Source organism: Delphinus delphis, chromosome X (assembly GCF_949987515.2).
Source record: "Delphinus delphis chromosome X, mDelDel1.2, whole genome shotgun sequence".
Taxonomy (NCBI): domain Eukaryota; kingdom Metazoa; phylum Chordata; class Mammalia; order Artiodactyla; family Delphinidae; genus Delphinus; species Delphinus delphis.
In genome coordinates this window covers 82115242-82127294 of record NC_082704.1, presented here as the reverse complement: position 1 = coordinate 82127294, position 12053 = coordinate 82115242, and the positions used below count along the sequence as shown (strand labels likewise).

The window sequence follows — 12053 nt, the reverse complement described above, 5'->3', positions numbered from 1 at the left end:
TATTCTGCCTTTCTTATATAAACTATAAATTATTCCAGCCAATACATGAAAAGAAAATGAGAGTTAAAACACCATTTTGCAACTCTCAATGAATTAATAATGGATCTAAGCTTTGGGCAGCAGTGGCTGTTAACATCAAAAAGAAAAAAAATTCAAGACACCACTACAACCTAACAAATGTAAATGAACACACCACCGCCAAAGGGAATGAATCTGAATTTATAAAGCCTCTGGATGTAGCTATCAATTTTTAGGAAATATAGAGGACAGAAGAACATATTGAACTATACTGAGTATGCAATCAGCAAAATTCAGTCTGGGAAATTCTACAGGTCAAATGGCCTGAGTTTGTCAATAGACAAAGTATAAAGAAAAGGAAGAAAGGGAAGCTACAGATACTTAAAAGACAAACTGAGTTTTTAAAAATGGACAAATTACACTGTCCAGGGATGCACACTTGTATGATTAAAACCATAAAAGAATGCAAAGAAGTGACTACTATAAAGTCAGAACAGTAGTCACTTTCCAGAGGGAGGGAGGATACTGTGATGGGGATGGGCACATGGAGGGACTTCTAGGGTGACAGGCAAAATTCTATTTCTTGACTTGGGTGGTAGTAACAAAAGTGCTTTAAGATAATTTATTAAACCATATATTTGTTTGGGGATAGTTTTCCATATTTGTTTTCTATTTTTTTAACAATAAAAGGAAAACATTTTAATCACATTAAAGTTTCCCACATATAGTAAGATTCCATTTTGTATGAAATGCCCCAAATAAGCAAATCTATAGACATAAAATAGATTAGTGGTTGGTTGTGAGAAAGGAGAAGGGGAGTGATTAATGGCCACTGGGTTTCCTTTAAAGATGATGAAAATGTTCTAAAATTGATGTAGTAATGGTTGTACAACCATGAACATACTAAATAAAAACCACTTGTATACTTTAAATGGATGAATTGTATGGTATGTGAACTATACCTCAACAGAGATGTTAATAAAAGTCTAAGACACCCCAATTAAGTCAAGACACACTTTAAAAATAAAACTGGGGCAGAGCCTGAGAATCTGCATTTCTGACAAGTTCCCAGGTGATGGTGCTGATGCTGATCTGGGGACCACATTTTGAGAACCACTGCAATGAAGGATTTCAAAACTGCTTCTAGCTGAAGGCAGTACTAATCAGCACTGAAGAGTCAAGTGTTTTACTCAGGGACTGGGAAAGTAGTCCTGAATAAAAAGTTAACACTTTGTGCCAAGCACTGTTCTATTCTACTGGTTCCCTGACCATTAACACCAGCATCTCCTTGGGAACTTGTTGGAAATGCAAAATCTAGCCCCACCCCGACCTACAGAATCAGAAACTCTGGGGATGGGGCCCATCAATCTGTGTTTTAGCTAGCCCTCTAGGTGATTCTGATGTTCCCTAAAGTTTCAGAACTACTGTTCTATGAACTTTATATGCATTAACTCAGCTAAACTTCTCAAAAACCCTATGAGGTAGGTAACACTATTATTACCATTTTATAGATTAAAAACTGTGGCACATAGGTTAAGTAATTTTCACAAGATGACACAGCTGATAAGCAATGGAGTTGGAACTTGAACCCAGGGAGTTTGGGTTCTTAATCACTGTGCTGAAAGCTCTTTCCACCTATAAGAATTCAATCAGCAGAATGCAGTAACAGAAAATTAGTAGGGGAAGTTTAAAAACAAACAAACAAAAAAAGCAAAGACGGGAATTCCCTGGTGGTCCAGTGGTTAGGCAGGACTCCACGCTTTCACTGCCAAGGGCCCAAGTTCAATCCCTGGTCAAGGAACTAAGATCCTGCAGGATGCGCGGTGTGGCCAGAAAAACAAACAAAAAACAAAGACCAGGAAAAATACACCTCACTATAAAGACAGGAAAATAAGAAAATAATTGTAGCAAATAAGTAATCATTAAAGCAATCTTCCAAATGTGTTCCAAAATATAAGCAGCCACCAAATACAATATACCCAAGTATTTCCAGAGCAATTATCTTGGTACCTAATTATAAGGACTTAAAATTTGTGTTATGCTAAAGATGGTACATAAATTCATGGCAGTATGTTCACACTTACCAATCTTTAAAGTCTAAATGATTATACTAAGAAGTCATTCCAGAATAATTTGCATCTCCCTACTCCTTGTCCCTTTCAGTCACTACTTAAAGATTACTGAAAAGGAAAAACTGCTTTCTTTCAATATCTAAGATTATACAATCAGAATCTCAGAGTTGAAAAAGAATTTTCACATTCACCTAGTCCAGTCAGCAATCCAAACTGAATCAATCTACAATACTAATCTCCATTTAAAGATATACTAATAAGAAGTTGAAAGAAATTCCAATTTTCTGTAAAATCACATTCTGGAACTAATCCATGTCACCACTGTAATTTTTAAAGCCAAATGACTAAAACTTTTAACTAAAAGTTGAAAATGCTCAGGTTAACAGCTCAAACAAAACCTACAGCTGTTTTACTCAGAGAGAACCACTCCTTCACTATCTGAAAGTGTTTCTATACCAAGCTGGTCAACAAGTACATCACGTTTTAGCAACTCAACCCTTATGACACATCAAATGAGAGGGCTTCCAAAGAATCTGAGCTGAATTATCCCTGACATTAACATATAAACATCTGATAACCGGTCATTGAGGAAACAAGTCAGAGAACAATATAGCAAAACACCCAATTGCTTGTTACTGTCAACTTTACAGATAGTGAGATAACTGTAAAGCAGCCAAATATGATTACAGCTACACATCAGATTTTAACAATTTAATCAAACTGCAAGAGAGGTAACGTAGAATGTGAAAGGCAAATATATTCAAAGCAACCAATTCTGGCATTTCAGTAATACTCTGAATCCACGGTTGAAAACACACAACAAAAGGGAAAAGCAGCAATAGATTTCCATTGTAAACTTGTAATTCTGGAAACAATTCAAATATTGAAATGTCTACTGTGTGCAAAGCTCTCTCCCAAAACTCTAGTTATCCTAGTTTCACAAACTCAGGATTACAAGGTTTAAGCGATATTGTTCAAACTTCCTAACTACAGAAAACTCAGGACAAGGGTAAATGACTAATCACTATACATAATATGCTCAAATTCTTTTCTTGAACAAATGGATTTCACTGTAATTCCCAAGAAATCACTTCTTTAATACCTAGTCAATTTACAACTAAGGATCTGATTTCTCCATTAATGAACAAAGAACTGAAAAGCCTGAACTCATGATCCATAGCACTGATGATTCACAATCATATTTCATCTAAATACCTCAGAAACTTTCATTCATGACCTCTAACCTTCTCTGCCCCTTCAACTTGTAATCACTCTCATTTCAAAGGTAGGCACAAGTGGCCTTGCTCTGCCCCCAACGTGTGCTTAAGTCAAAGGCTGACTGGAGCATATGTGCCCAACTTCCATTCTCAGGTTTTGACCATGGAAGGGACATGCAGTAGATCCTACGATGGCCAATGCTGAACAAGGAAAGAAATGAACAGTTTAAAGGACTCTATGTTGGGGGAACAGCATTTCCAGAAGAAATAAAATGAAACAATAAATAACCACAGGAAAACTACAGTTGTGTATAATAGCTGAAAATCAGGATGTCTAAGTGGAAGCTCTCAAAAATTGTTTAGTATTGCCATTTCAAAAACTGTATTACAGCCAGAGGAACTCATCACTAAGTCTTAAAAGCTTAGAAGTTATGGGTCAGAGCAGCTGAGATACCAACATCAAAAGAATAAAAAGCAACATTATAAGATAGTATAAAAATAACTAAACTACCTAAGGAAATTGAAACCATGATGAAAAACCCCAAAGGCACAATCAGGTCATTATCTAGGAAACATTAGCTTCTTCCACAAGGAGGCCTACTTTTCATGTGGAGCAGTAAGCAGGGCCAAGACATGGAACTGAAGTCAGGTATCAATTAAATCAGACTCTGCCACAGAAAAAGGAACCCATGACTAGTTATTTTGGGATAGTGCCTAGGCCAGCAGTATCAACTCCAACTGGGATATAGGAGATTACTGCCATTGTTCCACTATAATGGGGTCCTCCAGGGTCTTTAATTTAGTAAGAATGGGTTAGATACCACTTTGAGAATGTAATCACCAAATGTGGGGGAAACTCTACAGGATAAGTTCTTCAACAAATAAATTGGAAGAAAAAGAAAAGGGAGGGAACCTGCAGATTAAAATAGATTTAAGAAAGATATCAATCTTCCTTTGTGATAAATGGACTTTCTTTGGATCCTGATTCAAACTAAAACTTGAACACTAGCTTCATATTTGATATTTTAAAAAATCAGTTAATTTTTTATCATACTGAAAGTCTTAGCCAGTGCAATACAGTGAGAAAAAGAAAAAAAATCAGTTAATTTTCTGAGTTGTGGTAATGGTTTTGATGTTTAAAAGAGCCCTTTATCTTTTAGATACAAATATTTTGCAAATAAAAAGAGAACAGCAGGGGTTTATTTCAAAATAATCCAAGGGGTAGGGAGTAAGGGGCCTCAGTGGGTCGAAGTATAGATGAAAAAGAATGGCTGCAAGTTGGCAACTGTTAAAAGCCGGTGATGGGTACACAGGGGGATCATTATATTATCCAATTTTTATATGTTCGAAAAATTCCAAAAAATTGGTTAGACATAGTATCTTGCAATTTTATTTTTTGAATGATTCTTAGAGTGACTTAAAAAATCATGTACAGACAGAATTCATTTAAATTTTAATTTAGTAATGAGCTCCATTTAAACACAAGAAACAGCCAGTACCACATCAGATCCAGACAATGGAAGAAACCAAAGTATCTCAATTACAGAATGGAAATACATACACCCCCACCATCTCCATTCCAGGAAGTATAATACAAATACTACCCACAAAGATCCACAAAAACTAACCTAAAATCACAGCCAATCATACTCATCCTGGTAGGAAATCTCAACACTGCTCCAACAGCTTCCTGAACCTTCCTGACCAAGTTGGTCTGCTGGTTCCTCTGGAGTGCTAACCCACTCAGGTCAGACTACTGGAGGACCTACAAAAAAAAAAAAAGGAGGGGGAGAGATACACAACACATTTATTAGGGTGTGGGGGAGCTAACCATTATATCAACGTTCAAACATAATCACAGTTATTATTTCTTAAGCAATAACCCTCACATAACAATTTTCATTTTTTAGGACCTGCTTTGAGCAGCAACAAGAATTCAGAACCAAAGCTAAAGCAATTCTTCTGACATTTAGACAACATCCCTGAAAACTCAGCTCTCAATTCCAATGAAATTATAGGGAATAGTGATTATTTTATAGACGAAGTTATATCCTTGTTGTGAATTGACACTAAAACAATGTTGAATTTTTTGTGAAAAAAACTGCACACATAAATTATTTTTCACCTTCATACATGCTTTTTTGGCCATACTGGGAAACAAATGATAAACACCCTGGAAACTCAGGTTGAACTCTGCCACTGAACCTTAGACAGTTTTTAACTGGTATTGCCACTCCTTCCTCCCTTCTCAGAGACCACCTAGCATAAATTAAACCTTTTAGAGGTCACACCTAGATTATCATTACCAGATTTATTCTAGTTCCGAATGACAAAAGTCAAATTAAGGTTTAATTTCTAATCACTACTTGACCCACTGTGAAAAACACCAAGGCAAAATCTCAAAACAGAAAGCGATCTCTTGTCCTCCCATGAAAAAGGGGGAAAATTACATTACCTCCAAAGCACTTCAAACTAAATAAAGCAAACCCTAAAGCGCAAAACCAGTGTCTGCATATAGTTAATTAACAGATGGTTACCCATGGTAAAATTTTAATCCTATGTAAACTTTTCACCATCATATTCCTATTTCAAATCCCATCATCCATCCAAGGTAATTAGAAAAAAGCACTCATTTTAATATTGGTCTAATTAAAATATAAACAGTAAGGAAAACTAACATCCAAATTGAATACAGTAACTTCTACTTAGTAAAGAGTATTAGAAAATATAAAATGTCAAAAACACAATAGGGGATAGTGTATTAAAGAACTGTCAGTAATTCACTTTGGAAAAGAAACTTGGTATCCCAAACAACCCTTCTAAATCCTCTCAGATAGAATTATCCTGCTCAGGTAAGCCCAAATAACAGATCCCCACACTGATCTGAGGGACCAAAGAAAGGAGGTAGGGGAAAAGCAGTAGGAACACTTAAAAACTAGCTAGCAGATGTTCTCTTTCTTACTGTGAAAAGCACAGCACCAAATTTCATTACTTTCATAGGGTGAATGACAGGACAGACCGACTTTGAAGGAGTGGAAGGAGGGAGTAGGCAAGAGACGAAACATCCCTTCCTAAAGGCAGAACACCTGGGTGTGGTTCTTGACAGGAACATTATGGCCAGGGGTCATTCCAGGAAGGTGATTTTGCATTAAAACTCCTAGACCAGAAACATAGGTAGGAATCACATTCAAACATAATAAACCACTGGAGATAAAAAGTTTGGCTTACGAGGGGGGAAAATATACAAAAATGATAGGACTGGCCTAGAAATATACTAAAAATTTACAGTTCTTTAACTGTTTCTTTAAACAAAAATCTCCTTTCCCAGGTCATAAAACTACCATATGACACAGGTGCATCTGCCAACGTATTTTTACACCAAGAAAAAGTAACCACAATTTACTGTATGCCTATCATAAGCCAGGTACTTTATAAATTGTTTAATTCTAACAACTATTAAGAGCTACTATCCCCATTATACAGATGAAAAACTGAGAATACGAAAAGTAATTTCCCCAAGGTTACAAAGTTTGATGTGAACCCAAAGCACACAGTATTTCTACCATACCAGGCTGCCTCCCTTGAGTGGGAAATGTTGGTGTCTCCTCAATATACGCAACTCTGGGGCTAAAAGAAAACAATGTAATCTAAAAAGGAAACAAATGATAGGGAATTGTCTATAGTAATCGTGGAATGGCGGGGGGGGGGGGAACGTAGAACAGGGCAATGATTGAGGGGCAAGACATAATCTATCAAAGCTATTTTATTTTCCAGCACATGGGGGGGTAAATGTAGTGGAGACTGACAGGAGGCTACCTTTCTCTCTAGGGGATTCAGCTCCCAGAAAAACAGCATGGGGGGGCGGGGAATAGAAGAAGTAATAAATCCTTAACAATTACATGAGAAACATGTAAGAGGTGGTTAGCAGCAAAAAAAGATGTCCAGACCAAGAGGCCACAGGAACTCAGAGCAAGGCAGGGAAAAGGGGCGGTTCCCAAGCTTGCAAAGGGGATGGGCGGGGCGGGGGGGGGAGAGCAAAAAGTTAGTTCACTGGAGGGTTATTCTCTACAGCCTTTTTAGAAGTTTTTTTCCCCCTTTTTTGAGAGGAGTGGGTGTTTATGAGGAAGGAAAGGCTAACGGCCCCGAGAACGAAGAGGTCACAAAGACTGCAATCACCCAACCACCAACCCATTCATTGTTCCACCTAAAAATGGTTGAGCAGCAGAGTTGGAGAAATCAGTGCCCTGTGCTCCGATCAGGGTCATACAGGCTGGAAGGCTACTATGACTCCATCCACGAAGACGGAATAAATGCAGGGAACAGGAAAGGGTCTCTAGTCAATGCCTGTGTCAAGTGGATCAATTGGGGGGGGCGGGGGCGGGACGGATTAGGAGACTTGGGCTAAGCTCTGCCTTAGCAGGACCGGGGAGGGGATGACAGGAAAAAGCTTTGACTCTCCCTCTTAAATACGAGCCTCAAATATCCATGTAGATGAGGAAGATTCAAAGGGACGGTGGAATTAGGGGAGAATGGGGAAGGAATACGTCAGAGGCACCAAAGCTTGACCCGCTCTATCTTAGTTCAAAGACCATGGGAGTTGGGGAAGTACAGCCCACCTCAAGAAAAACTAGAGGATTCATTTGGGCCCCGAAGGAGCGGAAAACCGAGGCGAGCCCACAAAAAGGTAGGAGGAGGGAATCAGTCATCGTAGGTTGGTCCCATCTCCCCCGCTGCCAAATCTAACCCCCCACCCCACTCCCCAACGAACTTCAGGACTCCCGCCCCCCACCCTTCCCAACCCGCCCACTGCGGCGGCGACAACGGAGGCGTTGACCGATTGGTGGGGTAAAGGCGGGCCCACACGCGGCTGAGGCCCGGGAAATGGTGTCGCCTCAACCAACTAGAGACGGAGTGGTCTTCGCCTCAGGTTCGGCTTATTGGCACCTCGGCTTTTCGCCAATCGTCACCTCCTTAACGTCGGGTACCTGAGAGGTGTCACAAACGCGGAAAGCCAACATCTCAGTCCCGGGTCCTGGCCGGACAGACATCAGCTTCCGCCGCCATCTTAACAGCAGGCGAACCGACCCTAGTCACTGCCACCCCCCACCCGAGGTACCTCCGCCATCGCCAACGGATTCCAAGAGAACGTAACCCCGCTCCCGCGAGAACTCACCGGCTAGGAACAGCATGAGCCGAAGACGCTGCCGCCGCCTCCGCGGCTACTGCAGTCTGTAGCCGAACCGCAGCCGCCTCCGCGCGATCCCGCGAGAACCTCTACCCGACGGGAACAGCCTGAGCCCAGCCCTTCACAGACCCCTCCTCCCACCAAAGCTGAAGTCGCTACGGCTCCGTTCTCACCCTACGCGAAGCAAAAAGCAAATGACGCACAAACTCACGGAGAGCCAAGGGGCGGAGCCACTCTGCCGCCGCCGGCTCTCGCATGCGCGATCAGAACTATCGCGATAATACGTTTTGGTCTCCGCGAGACCTTCGACTTCACCGCAGGATGCCGCCCGCGCCTCGTCGTTAGGAAATGCGAGATCTCGCGAGACCTGGGGCACGCTCCTAAAAAGGAGAGAGGCGGGGCTCCATGAAAATGACTGGGAGTTTTCAGGGGAAGGGAGGAACCTCCCGTCCTGCAGGGATCTCGCCTACCACGAGGTTTCCGACCCACTGCGGAGCTGGCTGCCAAACCTCGCGATGACACAGCTCAGCGCCAAATCTCGGCCATGTCCTGAAAACTGCCTCCGCCCCCGATCTAAGGTGTCTAGAGCCTAGTGCTTGAGGAAAATTTAAAAAGTCAACCTGTTTATTCTCACGCTTCCGGGCAGAGCTGTACCAATTAACCAAACTCCATGCTGGAAGAGGAGCAATAGATCTCCCATTGTTACCTAACTCCAGGAATCACATATTATTTTGGACTAACACATAAAAGACGTTCTATCTCACAATAAGCACGCAAATGCAAATGAAAACAATGACATAACATTTTTGGCCCATTAGATCGGAAAAAAAATTTTTTAAGACCGATAATATCCACACTCCTTCCCTCGCCGCACTGCAGGCTACTGAATCCATCTTAATCTAACTAAAGGCTCATATCGTTAGTTCTAGCTCCAAAGCCACAAATTTTAACTCCTGAGGCTTTACCTTGGCATAACCAAAAGATCCAATAAAGTGGTTTTCTCCAAACAAAGAGGTCTGCCCTCAGGAAAAATTCAAGCTTCCAAGGCGGGGGTGGGGGTTGGGGGGGAGTGCGTGCTTGAAGCTTTTAATATGGCAGTTTTTCCACGTCTAGCCAACAATGTTTCTCCAATAAATCTTGGGAGCCAATCTGGCTCGATTTGTGGGCTTTCCTATTCTAATGCATTGTTCTGCCTATTCTAATTTATATAATGTTCCTTTAGAGTACATTTTAATAGCTGGTAGTACGAGTACCCCATCTTTACTTATCTTTAAAATATTTTCTCGGTTGTTCTTAGCCATATTTTTTCTGGATGAACTTTAGAATCATATTAAGTTCCAAACACTTGGTATATTTATTGAAATTGCATGAACTGTATAAATCAACACAGAAAAAATGGACATCACTACAAAATTGAGCCTTCTTATACAGAAGCACAGTATCCCCTTCTTCACGTATGCAAACGTTCTTTCATTATATTCCTCAATAAAGTTTTGTAGTTTACTTCTAGGTATTTTTATTCTTTTTTCTTGCTATTGCGAATGGGGTTTTTTTAGTGTTAAATTTTCGAAATGCTTACTGCTTATAGATAGGAAAACTATCGATATTTGCCTATTTAGTTTTGTAATCGTACAAATAAAAAATATGTTCAACTTCACAAGTAATCAGGGAAATGCAAATGAAAACAATGACATACCATTTTTTGCCCTTTAAATTAGCCAAAATTACAAAGGTTGATGATAATTCGTGTTGGCACAACTGTGGAAAAATGGGCATTCTCGCACAACATTGAAGAGTGTAAATTAGTATAGCCTTTTGGGAAGGCAGTTTGGATAAATTTATCAAAATTCAAAATGCATAAACATTTTGACCCAGCGATTACTCTTCTAAGAATTTCTCCTACAGAAATACTCATACATGAAATACACACACACACACACACACACACACACACACACACAAGCCCATTCATTATAGCATTGCTTGTAATAGCCCCTTCCCTCCCCCAAAAGGGAAACAAGCCAATGTACATCAATCGGGAAATAGTTAAATAAACTGTAGTACAATCATACAATTCAGCTGTTTATAAATGAGATAAATTTAGATTCCCTGATATAGGAAGATCTACAAGACATATTGTTAAGTTTTTAAAAAGCAATTAGCCGAAATGAATGTGTGTGTGTGTGTGTGCGCGCGCGCGTGTGTGTGTAGTACCATTTAGATACCAAAACCTACATATACGACGCCTAAGTAGTTACCCGCGAAGCCTGCCTGCCAGCCCCTCACCTTCCCCCTCCTCTGAGGCCGCCTTCCTCGAACCCCTGAGAGAAACGCCGAAGGCCCGGCCTTTACTCCCTCTCTAGGGCCACTTGGCCACGACTAATGCCGGTACCTCGCATCCCCACTGTCGGCCGCTCTCTCGCCGCACTGCCGGCCGCTGCCGGGCTGCCCCCGAAGATGCGGCGAGCTCTCTTCACTGGCGCCGGCCGAGGCCTGGGGGAGGGGAGAGAAGGCGGGGTTGAGGGAGGGCTGAGGCAGGCCGCCGGGTTCCTTCACCAGCCTCTCCCGCAGGCTCCCCAAGGCCGCCACCTCCGCGCCTCAGCGCAGGGTCCCGTGGGAACATCCCCCAGCGAGGAGCAGAGGACGGCTGCGAGAGCAGAGCCCGCCCCCCAGCCCGGAGGAAGACGCTCACCTCGGCGGCACTAGCAGGAGCGTGCCGGGTCCGCGGCCCTGCTTCAGACCTGCTCCCCTCGCTCGCCCTCCGTCGAAAACCTCCCCCTCCGGCTCTCCTCATACTCGTTCTGAGGCTCCGCCCCCAGCTCGAGAAGCCCCGCCCCTGCCCCCTGGGAGGGCACTCCCTCCGCGGTGAAGCCGGGTCCCCTACGGGGGACCGCGCCTGAGGTACTCCAGGCCCAGCAAACACAACCGTAGAGGATAGTAGGGTCACTAAGGAATTGGGAGTTGATTCGAGGCACGATGGAAACCGCTGAAGGGTGACGTGATTTGATGTGACTAACGTTTAAAAATTAATCTCTCCAGCTGCCTAGCGAAGAATGGGGGGCGAGAGGGCAAGCGGGGACACTGTGTGGAGGGCGGGGGCGCCTACCATAGTGAGTTTACACAGGTAAAACTCTTACTTCAGGGAGGTAGTGAGACCTCAATGAACATTCTCTTTTTCTCCTTGGTATTATTTGGGGTGACAGTGCGATTGGCAAAGAGCTTATAGAGGATCTACATCTGTGAATGCATAGGAATAAAAAGGTAGGAGTTACCACTATTAACCGTGCTTTTCTTCTGGGGTGCAGAAGAAGGGAGCTTTGACTCGAAACTCTAGATACTTCGGTAAGGTTTGAATTTTTAACAAAACGCATGTAAAGTATAGAGACAAAAGCACTATCTGAAGTACTCTTGAGACATAGAGGATATAAAAACTGTAATTGTATCCTCCAGTTCTAATTCCAGCCCTCCAAAGCAGTGGTTAATGCCCCAAATTGAGAATCTGATGAATGGATCCACTGCCTGCCAAATATATACATATTTACACATAAAATTTTGTGTATA

General features: G+C 42.0%; 1 protein-coding gene across 8 annotated transcripts in view; it reads right to left on the bottom strand.

The window, feature by feature from the left end:
• Nucleotides 1-11258, bottom strand: part of HUWE1 (HECT, UBA and WWE domain containing E3 ubiquitin protein ligase 1) — a 143255-nt gene extending 131997 nt beyond the window's left edge. For 5 of the 8 annotated variants that reach the window (XM_060001899.1, XM_069540321.1, XM_069540322.1 and 2 more), the window contains exons 1-3: nucleotides 11185-11258; nucleotides 10885-10985; nucleotides 4936-5072 (exon numbers count right to left, since the gene is read on the bottom strand). The gene's annotated coding sequence lies outside the window, so the exon portion shown is untranslated. Of the gene's footprint in view, nucleotides 1-4935; nucleotides 5073-8292; nucleotides 8362-8480; nucleotides 8683-10778; nucleotides 10796-10884; nucleotides 10986-11184 lie in introns of those variants that run through there. The other 3 variants (XM_060001901.1, XM_060001898.1, XM_060001900.1) reach the window with 3 other exon arrangements.
• Nucleotides 11259-12053: the final 795 nt, after the last annotated feature.